We start from the raw sequence: 12,273 nt of genomic DNA on the forward strand, positions 1-12,273 counted from the left end.
AAGCCACTACTGCCCAGAGTATAACACTTCCTATATCGGTTTCTGTTCAAGGACAAGATAGCTAGAAAGAAAGAGACCAGGCCACAAGTTGGTACTAAATATTAGAATTCATTATGTCTGTATTCTGTAATATCACGTGGTCTGCACAGAAGCATGTAGTTTACTTTTCCTGAATAATATAATGTTCTCATTATAACACTTGATTCTGACATTTGTGATGTCAGATGACATGTCATTGTGAGAGTAGCATTAAAAATTATATTCTCTTGAGCCACATAGCATCTATCTATTATATGAATAGAAATGCTACATTTTTAATTTAAAATGTTCAGCTAATTAACTGCTGAGGAAAAATCTTTTAAAAGAATATTCATGTTGGCATATTAGCAATGCAGGACTTTTTCCATCTGACAATATAGGGAACACTCGAGATTGATAATTTGTTGACAGCTTTTGGATTTTGATTAATGTTGGCTTATGGGCTGGTACAATATTTTACCAAACTAGTGATTTCTTTCTTAGTATTTCTAAGCTTTAGGCTAGAAACTGCAATTGAATCGAAGATTCTGCTACTGTGACAGAAATATCCATGTTGCAGATGTTAAACAACATTCTTTATTAAAATGCACAGACATTTAAAAAATGAAGGAAATGACCTCACAGGTGGATTTGAGGGAAACAGATTATTACAGTATTTATTTGTAAATTAGCTTGAAGGTTGTTTTTTTTTTTCACTGTGTTTTATAGTTGCACAGGAAATTAAAAGGTTATTATACACTGCTTTATTTCAAAAGTAAGACAAGGTTAAGTTTTAGGTGTACTGGACACTTCATAGATTCATAGATATAGGGTCGAAAGGGACTTTGCAGATCTTCTAGTCCTGCCCCCTGTCCTGGGCAGGAGAGAAAACTGGGCTCAAATGACCCCAGCTATATAATCATCAAGCCTCCTCTTAAAGACCCCCAAGCACTACTTCCCTTGGGAGCTGGTTCCAGATCCTAGCCGCCCTGACTCTGAAGTAGTGCCTTCTAATGTCTAGTCTTAACCTACTCTCTAACAAATTACGGCCATTATTCCTTGTTACTCTGGGAGGCGCTCGGGGGAACAAGGTCTCTCCCATTCCCCGCTGGTCCCCCCTAGTAAGTTTATAGATGGCCACCAGGTCCCCTCCCAGCCTTCTCTTGTGAAGGCTGAACAGGTTAATAAAATATTTTAACTGATGCATTTTCTTTGTTGAAACAAAACAAAACAAAACAACACAAATAACAATACCCCCCCCAAACAAACATATATAAGTCCTAAGCATTAAAGATGATTAAGCTGTATCTGGAGTGTTCTCTGGGAAAACAGGAGATAGGATCGAATTGAGCAAAACACATAATTATGTGCTTCAATTCATCACTAAGAAGCAACAAATTTAAACAATGTGGATTTCCATATTCAGCGAAGTACCTTAAAATGAACTTGATTAAGTGCTTAAATTAAGTGTGTGATTAAGTGTTTTACCAAATTCGGAAAAGAAGTTCCTAGTATTGAGGAAGGAATGGACAGTTAACTAGTTTTATACTAGGTGTTGTTTCAAATATAAACCATAAAAGGTAATTCTGAGCAATCCATAGTAAGGATTGCTTACTATGCGTACGAACTATGTGTTTGTAGGATTGCATCCTACAAACACACTCGTGGTTAAGTTTAAGTTCATAGTCAAATTCAGTTCAGATATCATGAGCATAAGTGGTATTACTTCAGTGATATGAGCATAAGTGCATGGAAGATGTTTATCTAAGGCCTGTGGCACATGTTACTGTTAATGGTTTGATCCATGTGTTAACCACACCATAGTAATAGTACTACACACGTTCAGGTGATTTATGGTGCCATAAAGTGGCAAACCATCCACAAACTTACTAAAAAACAATGGAAACATCTTTATGGCTTGTTTGTATGATGCCATAAATAGAATGCATAGTACCTCCGTGCTGATACAAACATCGGGGGTGTTGGAGATGGGGGTTGGCATCAGAACCAGGACAGTTTTGGACCCAGAGGCAGATCCAGGCAGGGTACAGTTGAGCCCCCCTTTGATTCCTACTCCATCTCAATTTTAAAAACAACTCCCTGAGAAGGACAGCAGCACTTCTATTCAGGCAGTGCTGAGGGAGTCAGTTGTCTTCATGACTTATCATAATCAGGGTGACCATACATCCTGGATTGTCCGGGATAGTGCTGGATTTCAGAGGTTGGTCTTAGTTGGCTGGTGAAAATTAAAACAAGAGTCCCAGGTGTGGGGTGCAGGGCAGGGAGGTGGAGAGTCAGGAGTGGCAGGAGTTGCAAAATAAGAAGCTCTATCAGGCAGCAAAATTGCCTTAATAGGTTAGTTTGATTAGTGGAATGGATAGGGGATTGGTAATTCCTGTGAAGAAAACAATGGGTCATTAACAGGCCATTGACTCCTTAGCTGACTGAATAGTAATATCAGTGGTGCCCTGCCCCCACCTCTGTCTTCAGCAGTGAGGGCAGGAGAGGATGGGAGGACGACAGTGTCCCAGATTTCACATTGACCCATATTATCCTAATTATAATGTACCTGATCATTGCTTATCTCAGGTATTAATGACAATCACTTTGTTTTAATGGTTTTAATGACCTGTTGATCAGTTTATCTTTTCTTCTGCAGTTTTGCTGTCCATTAGCCTTTCCTGGTACTCTCTCTCTTCTGTTTCAGAGCCCCAAAGTCTGCTTTCAGTCCTAGATAAAAACCTTAACTCAGCTGTGGTAACATTAACTCAGATTAAAATTAACTAATGGAAATAATTGACAGTGGGTGGATAAACACATACAATTAATGGAACTGAATACATTCCAGCACAATTTGAACTAGAGTAAACTAATCCTGATGTCACTGTCTTTACAGACTTTTAAGCGCAGTAATTCACTCTGCTATTGGATAGTACTTGTATCTGACTGGACTGTCTGATGGTACTATAAATTAGTCTACCATGGCCCAATTGCCATCCATGTGTAGACAATAAATTTGTCTACTGTACAGTAAAGCTCATGTGTAGATGTGCTTAGTGAAGTGTTGGATGCACTTGTTTTACAAATCTAAATAAGAGATGTACACTTAAGTATAATGATTATAGGACTAATAAAACAATATATTTTACGATTTTTTCCAGCGTTTTCTAAACTAACATGATCTACCAAATGAGTGCACATTCCAATAAAGTTATATTCATTTTTGCTTTGATCTTAAACTGAATAATTTATGCTTAGGTCCCTAGCATATTGGTAAATCTTCTAGTTTCTATTTACTTGGAGAAAAATCTGTGTTCTGTTACATGGGATTGGGTGTCTACACGTGCATTTAAACAACTAAATTTAATTAACATTAAGCTAATGCGCATTAAATAATTTTTGGCAGGTGTCTACACGTGTAGGGACTTGGCACTCCCTGCAGCCCTGCCATGTGCCCCTAGTGACTGGGCAGACCCAACACTAAAGTTAGTGCTCGGTCATGTCTACACGTGCATTAATGTACTTTTAACTAATCGCACCTAAAGGTAAGGCGTGATACAATGCATTTGCAGGTATCAAATTTAGACATGGTTAGCCTAATTTTGCCATTCTTTATGTGCATTAAGAGCAAGCATGTGTAGATGTGTGCCCATAATGCTCATTAAATTAGGCTAATTCCCATTAATGTGTCTCATGTAGACACATCTGGGATGTTGCACCAAACCATGTCTGCACTCCCTGTTTTAGAATGCTAGATCTTCCTGTGGCTAGTCCTCATGCTGAAAATCAATTCCTAGAAGAGTTGGCTCTGGCTGCTAAAAACATGGCAACCCTTGAGCCCTGAAGTCTTTTCTGTTAGGTTGTGGGGAGCTGGGCTGAACCTGTACTTTTTAGATGTCCCCACTTTATAGCGACTCCTGGATCCCAAGAACCCAGTGTCCCTCGTCATCTAAAAACCACATGTGTAGCTGGGTTCATCTGACAGTCTGCTGATAATGAGACTCAGCCCCAACATACCTGGGTCTTGAACCAACTCTGATACATCAGAGCTGGGTCCAAAAATCAGCTGATTGTCAGACTGGGCCTAAACAGCTGTGAGTCTGGAAACCTCAGGTATCTGGGGACAGAGCCACCCTCAGACTGGGGGGACTGGCTGGAGGAAGCTAAGCAGTTGCATGATTAGGGGGCCCCATCCCAAATATTGTGCCTGCTGCCTTGCATATTTGGCTGGCAGAAGGTGCAAGTTTTGAGATGCAGTATAACATTCCTTTGATCGACTGAAATTTTGCCAGGGGTCTAAGTGACATAACTTCTTTTCTGTATGCACCCAGATTTATGTGTTTAATAAGAACTGTAATGTAGAGACATCATGAAAAATAGAAACTGCCAAGTTCTTAACCTAAGAAGGATTTGACATATAACTAGTTCTCTGTTTCCTACAAAGATTTTGAGCCTAGTTCTTATCACATGCCGGTTTTGTATTTATGTAAGTTTCCATTAACTTCTGTGGAGTTAGTCAGAGATGTGATATAGGTGTAAAATTAGACTATGGGCCATTTTGTTTCTAATTTTTAACCATAATTGGTGTTAGGAACATCATATGTAAAAGGCACTGAAAATTTCACTGATTATTTTTAGGATATGCTTTAATGGTAGAACTCTGCAGAGAATGTTGCAGGTTGCCAAGATTATATCTAACAAGAAATATGTTATATATTTATGAAACATAGAACAGCTTGTTTATTTTGGATTTCATTCAGTCTGGTTCCACTAGACAATAATTCCTGGAATCCTAATAATTATTTGAGCTATTAGCTAATATTTTTAATATTTGAAATTACATATAAAAATTTAATAATGGTGAATAATTGGCCTCAGTGATCTACTGCAGTTACTTTGTGTGGCCATATAAAATATTTGTTTCTTTTTATCTTAATTTTCCATATGTGAGACCATAGAATTCAATAATTTACTCTGAGTGTTAAGCCTTAAAATTTATTTTAGAAAATTGCCTATTGTAGATGATGTACTCATGATTTTCTTTCTATCAATTTTTGTGTAAGTTGTTCATGACTCAAAACATCTGATATAACCAGTTAAAATCTTGAAGGACAATATTTTAATTAATTAAGATAAGTTAAGTAGCAAACATAATTCTGAATTCTCAGAATATTTGTTCTGTATTCAAAAAATGTGTTCATTTGGAAGAGAAAATACTGTTGGATTCATACATAAAAGTTCAGTCCTTGATTTAAGTGTGCTTTCACTAATGTGCATTAAAATAGACTAATGCACAATAAAGCATCACTATAACCATGCTCTTTAGTTAATGGGCATTATGGTAGGTTAATACACATTTTCCTAGTAGCTTACAATGGAGGGTGCCTATATATGAGCTGGGAGGCTGCTCCATGGCAATGTGCTGTAATTACAGTGCAGAAGAGTAGACTTGATAAATCAAGTCTGATGGAGCGTGGTAATTGCCACGTTTCAGCCAGCCTCTGCATCTCATGCATCAGCATCCCCATGCTTCAAAATGGTGGCAGAGATGCTTTAACTAAAGTGTATTCAATTAGCTGTAGATAAAGTACCCCACCACCATTTTGAAGTGTGGGGATGCTGATACATGAGACGATCTGGATGCTTTCATTAGAGCCACTCTCAGAGTCACTCTAATTAAAGCATCCCTCCTACTCCCAGAGCATGTGTAAAAATGCCTGGAGGTACTAGATTTAATGCACATTAACTAAAGCACATTAATGCACATATAGATGTGTCAAGTGAACAATGCCTCCACCATGCTGCATCAATTCTTTATTTTCAATTATTCTGAAGATATTGCTTTATGTGCTATCTGGTCAGTAGTTTAACTAGCAGTGTCTGGAAAACTAATTTAATAAAGCGTGGCTATATTTCTTTTCCTCAACGGAAATTGTATTTTCAGTATACTTAGTGCATTTCAGCTGCCTGGAAGCAAAGTAGAAAGTACTTGAAGAGCTACATTAGCACTGGGAGATCCAATCTGTTCAAAGTAGGAAGGTAGCAAGATATATAATTGTAGGCAGGCTATATAAAGAAACATATTTGAAGTCCCCAGATGTAAAATAACTTTTTATTACCTATCAAGGGGGAACCCCCCCCCCCAAAACCCTAGTAAATTAGTGGTCAGTGAGAGGGGGTAATGATTTTCTTGATCAGTAGACCAAGTATTTTCCCTCCAGTTTTCATTTCACCTGCTGTTCAGCTAAAGCTGGAAAGAGGGGGAAGTGATATAATAAATGAGACAGATGAGCTTTATTATTCATAAAAATGATTTATATGGCACAGGTAAGGTTTATTTTAACTTTATTCACCTGTGCTTTATGCATATCAACTTCTAACAACCCTTTATCAGTTTTATGAATGACAGTAGAAAATCAGCCTGGATTTCTGATATATCTGTGTGAAAGCAGTAACTTCCACAAGTGTTCACAGCTCACTCAGATGTCCTCTTGAGTTTCCAAGAGATTGAGTTTTTCTAGTGGCAAAATTCCATCATTTTGAATTCTTAATGCAGCTTTTCACAATGCAATAATTCCCTTTTTTTTTCCTAGTATAATCAGCATTGCCAAAAGGCTGAAGAAAGTTTGGTTTATTGTGCTAAATTTTGGAGGAAATAGGGAAAGGATGTATATACTGCTGCTGCGCTTGAGTTCTTAATAATTTCAGAATACCTTGTGGATTTAGGGGAAGATCTTTATCTCTTGTTAATTCTCTTCCAGTAGAGATGATGACTCTCAGAAAATCTTTGCACTCTTGCTGCACAAAGCTTGATTCCCTCTAGGCCACAGGTGTTTTGAAAAGCAAGAGAAGCACTAGCTACTTGCTACTAGGTAGATGATGAACTACTTATCCTGGCTTTCCTTAACCTACAACTTTCAAGGACAGCAAAACTAGTCTGGACATTTCATAGACATTAGGGCTGGAAGGGACCTCGGAAGATCATCGAGTCCATCGAGACATGATGCAGTTATTCCTAAAAATAGGAAAAGGAAAGGTGAAATAGAGAAAAGGAGGGTACAGATATGTAGAAAGTTCACTTATAATCCTAAATCCACCTGAACAAAAGGTGGATTTAGGGAATCCATGGATCTGGGAAAACTTGTCAGGTTTGCCACCAGCTGATTTACTTGCATGGGCCATATAGCAGATCCTGTTTGCAAACCTGTCTATGTTCACACTTCAGACTTTCCTGGAGAAGACTGCAAAGTTAAATCTTTTCCAGTCGTATTTCCTGCTTGTACTTTTTTATAGCCAGAATAATTTTTCTTATTTTCTAACTTCACCCTAAATAGCCCATACACCTGTTTCATAGATTTAATAAATTTCATAGATGTTAGGGCTGGAAGGGACCTATTAGATCATAGAGTCCAAACCCCTGCCCTGGGCAAGAAAGAGTGCTGGGGTCAGATGACCCCAGCCAGGTGTTTGTCCAATCTCCTCTTAAACACCTCCAAGGAAGGGGACAGCACCACCTTCCTTGGAACCATGTTCCATATTTTGGCAACCCTCACTGTAAAGATTTTTTTTCCTGATGTCCAGTCTAAATTTGCTGCCCTTCAATTTGTGGCCACTGTTTCTAGTTACTCTGATGGGCACCCTGGTAAACATCATATCTCCTATTTCCTGCTGCCCTCCTCCCCACCCCGATGAGTTTGTAGACGACCACAAGATCACCTCTCAGCTTTCTCTTGCGGAGTCTGAGGAGATTCAGGTCCCTCAATTGGTCCTTGTAGGGTTTTTTCTGTAGGCCTTTAACCAGATGGGTGGCTCTCCTCTGAACCCTTTCCAGGTTATCCACATCCCTCCTGAAGTGCGGTGCCCAAAACTGGATTCAGTACTCCAGGTGTGGCCTGACCAATGCCGCACAGAGCAGAAGTATCACCTCCCTAGACCTGTTTGTGATGCACCTACTTATGCAAGAAAGAGTGCGGTTAGCTTTACTTATTACTTCATCACATTGGTGACTCATGTTCATTTTGGAGTCAACTATGACTCCGAGATCCCTATCTGCAGTTGTGCTACTTAGAGTGGTACCTCCAAGGCTATAGGAGTGTTGGTGATTCTTCCTTCCTAGGTGCAACACATGGCACTTATCTTTGTTAAACTGTTCTTCCTAATTCTTCCACTTTTCCCAACTGTAGATTAACTGGGCCACATGAATCTCATATTCCATTCAGCAAACACCCTTTGGTGCAACTTGCTGAAGTTTTGCAAGCACTTAGCTACATCTCTTGAGAGCTTCATCCACTAAATCCAGATTCTGCCCTCTTTCACATACAGCCCTCAGCCTACCTGAAGAGTCTGTTCTGTTCCTATTCTTCTGGGAAAGTTAAACTTTGCCCAGATAAGCAACATAATAGGCCTGCTCCTTTATAACTCTCCCGGGTGCAGCTGGAGATTTTTTTTGAGGGGAAGGGGTGGGGAGGAGGAGGGGAAATTGCCAGTACAAGTCTTTCTGGTAGAACTTGTTATTCAGCGAGGTTCTCTCAGAACAATTTATTTAACAGACATTTTCACCTAGGTATATATATAAAGAGTCCTGATCTGTAATATTCTTCTACTGTTCCACAAAGAGAAAAAAGTGACTCAGTAGGGAGCTGGAAGACACAGGCAAGGTCATTGCAGATAGGGGATAGTTGTACTGGAATAGCCTTGTACTAGGCTTATTGCTGCACAGTTACTTATATCCTCCTGGGGGCCAGCTCTGCCTCAGATATGTCTCTCTCCCTCTCTCAGCCTGAAGGCAGTCTCTTTCACTTGTCAAGTACCAAACCTAGCTGTATCACTGGTCAGAAAATGTTGTTGATTTTTTTTTTAAATGCATTAGAAATCGCCTACTTTCTCCTGAAAGGAACCTCAGGATCCTTTCCAAAAGATTTTAACCACTTCTGATCTACTCTAAGTCCTATGATTTAGACTAGAGCTGCTTTCAGTACTAGCTTTGCCTGTATTGGGCTTGCCAGTTTCTCAGTTGTCCTCCATTGTACGACTGATGACTCTCTTTCAAGGGAGCTCAGTGACCTGATCATCTTCAAGTGGCCCTGGATTTGTAAAGCTGTCTTTATAAATATTAATGTCCACTTTCACATTCATAAACAGGCACACACAGGTGGATAAATGATTTGCTCCAAATGGCATAGCAAATCAGAGGCACAGGTAGCAATGGAATTCATATCCTTTTGACTAACAGCCTTCTTAGTTTCCCTAATAGTCTTCCATTTCTCTTTGAATCACAAATCTGACAAAAATAAACTGTCAGTAAAGAAAACGTTGTAGGAGAAGCCAGTGAGTTCAAGGAAAGAAAAAGGCTGCTTAAATGTGTTATAGGCATTCTGGGTGAGGGAAGACTTGCAGGCAATACCTCCCTCATGTTCCATTACAAAAAAAGACCCGCATAGATGCGAGGCCATCTGGCAGCAGATAGTTCTTGTCTTGCTAATCAAACTGACGTGGTATTTTATGGTATGGATTGTATCTAAAGCTTTCTATGTATGCATTGTTTAAGATATTGAGATACTGAACTTGAGTCAGCAGAATATTTAAAGTTAAGTCTATTGGAGGAGCCGTGTGTAGCTTCGGAAGTGGAAGGATATACTTGGAGGATATGCTCAGAGTTACCATAAGAAAAATAAGGATTGCAACTTGTAATTTCCCTAGTAGCCAGTGTAACCCATACTTGAGATAACCTCTACATTTCTAGGTCAAACAAGTTTGCTTGGCCTGAAATTTGCAGTGGTCAATTTCTCAGAAAACATGTTTTTGTCCTATTGGTTTCAGTTAGATTTCACCCTTTCTTCAGGTCCTAATTATTATACTACTTCCCTCCCTGTATTTGCCAAGAGTAGGATGCTATAATACACTATTTTGTTGCAAAGGGCTTATTTAGTATGGAATCATTCCCAGCAGAAACTTGAATTCCCTGGATTTGGCCTTAAAAAAAGGATTTAAAAATAAACTATCAGCTAGAGTACACTAAGTATATAAGATATATTTTGTAGACGCTGATGAAAGCAAGACTTTTTTATCTTAAATAACTTATGTAGGAGGGGGAAAAAGAATTCTTAAACTAGGTGAATTATGAGCTCAATATATGAGAACAATCCAATTAATATAAATATACTTCTAATCTGTATGCCTATTATTTATTCTGAAGTCAGTTGTGTGCATTCTATTTCAGTATGTTTGTTGTATTGAGTATCTTTATTAATTTTTTACTAACATTTACTGGTGGCAAAATGGAAGTGCATCCATTTCTATTGATTTTCCTTGATTCCAACAATATGTTTAAGTATCTCTGTTGCCTAGGAAACAAATGGAGGCTAGACTTTGAGTGGCTTTGCACTCTAAACTGGGGTGGAGTTCTAAGCTTTGCAGTGTGTATATGTGATACAGAATAATAAGAATAACCTTTGTAAAGATACTGTTTTTTAAAAAAAGAAAGAAGTCAGATAAAATGATAAATAACAAAGGTAGTTTTATGTAAGAGATTCAAAGAAAAGACAGAAAACGGCAGTTCTGGTGACTGAGCTCCTTTTAAACTCATGAGGTTTTTTTTTTTCTTTAAGAATTTCAAGTGATTGGAAGGTAACTGAAATAACCAAAATTGTAGATGATTCCAGGGATATACAATAGATTGGTTCTTATCCTTTTTCAGGTAAAAGTGCCAGTGATTCAATGAGAAGTTTAACTAACAATAGGTAAGAACCATAGTGGCTTGCTCAGTCTGACCCTGATTTGGGTAGGAGGGCATCTTGAATTGTCTGGATAATGAACATAAGAGCTGAAAAATAATTATTTTGTGTTCCAGGATATGATTTTTGCTGTAACTTTTTGCTCATCTAGATTGAACAATTATGTTCTGGATTTCCATCAAAGCAGTTTAAGAGCAGAAATGAAGTTGACATTTCCTCAAAGTAACAATAGTAAAATATAGTTGTAAAAGACTACGGAGTTTATTTTTATATTTCTGAGCTCATGTTGTTATAATGTTGGGTGACTCAGTTTACTTTGGGACCTCCGGGTTGATGTGCCGTCTTGGAAGGCTGCTTGGCCCCATGCCGGCCCAACTGGGGCCAGCCACTACCCGCTTCTGCTTGGAGGGGTCCCTGCCCCCCCACTTGCTCTAGAAGCCATGTCTGGCCTGGCTTCAAGGGATATTTTCAGAGATCAGACAAGGCTGAAGGGGTCCAGAGCAAGCCCCCCTGGGGGTCACTCTGTCACTATGCCATCCAAGAGTACATCCAACGACAAGAGTTTTCTTGTATATACAGACATTACTGAATTAATCATCATGAAGTCCTGACAGTGTAGAGCAGTGGCTCAGCCTCTTGGTCCTGTAGGCCAGATGAATGGCATGTGGCTGGTCTGCATAGCGGATCGAACCCTGAGAACCAGAATTAGACCCTGGGGCCTGGTACTAGGGATGTAAATATCATTTAAAAAATATGATACTTCTGCTGCTGGGAGCTGCTCCCTGCTTGTGGAGCCCTTTGATTGGGGGAAGGGGGGTGGAGGCAAGCCTAAACACACAACACAGCCCACCTGAAGCCCTGTGTTAGGAGGGAGCACCTGTGATTCACTCTGGTTCTTAGTTATTGGTCTATCACAGATACCATTGAGATTAAAATGGGAGTTAAGCAAAGCTGCATCATTGCTCCAACACTCTTCTCAGTATTCAATTGCCATGATGCTACATCTGATCATCAGCAGGTTTCCAGCTGAAGTAGAGCCAAACTCCATACCATAAACTTGGTTTCAGATCTGATGGCATACAAGAAAATGGGACTGTTGCTTAACATTCAGAGGACTAAAGTCCTCCACCAGCACACAGTCCCCAGCTCCAGTAATCCAGATCCATGGTGAGAATGGAAAACACTGAATATTTCCTGTACATCGAAAGCCATCTCTCATAGAAGGCTGACATTGATGAAGAAATACAACATTGCCTCAAATGTACAAGTGTGGCCTTTGGATGCCTGGAGAAATGGGTGTTTGAAAATTGTGACATGAGATCTGAAACCAAGCTTATTTCTTAAGCAGTTGTGATCCCCACTTTGCTGTATGGAGCTGAGACATGGACATCCATCAATGCTACCTGCAGAAGATCCTCTGAATACAGTGGGAAGACAGATGCGCAATTAGTGTCTTCCTTCAAACAAACACCATGAGTTTTGAGGCAACGATCAGCTGACTGGCCATTGTTGGACTGGCCAC

The 12,273-nt window shown here is 39.3% G+C and overlaps 1 protein-coding gene across 1 annotated transcript in view; it reads left to right on the top strand.

Moving 5' to 3' along the window:
- Positions 1–12,273, top strand: part of LOC102382509 (transmembrane protein FAM155A-like) — a 257,478-nt gene that overhangs the window by 85,488 nt on the left and 159,717 nt on the right. The window lies entirely within an intron of this gene.

Source organism: Alligator sinensis, unplaced genomic scaffold (genome assembly GCF_000455745.1).
Source record: "Alligator sinensis unplaced genomic scaffold, ASM45574v1 scaffold483_1, whole genome shotgun sequence".
Taxonomy (NCBI): Eukaryota; Metazoa; Chordata; order Crocodylia; family Alligatoridae; genus Alligator; species Alligator sinensis.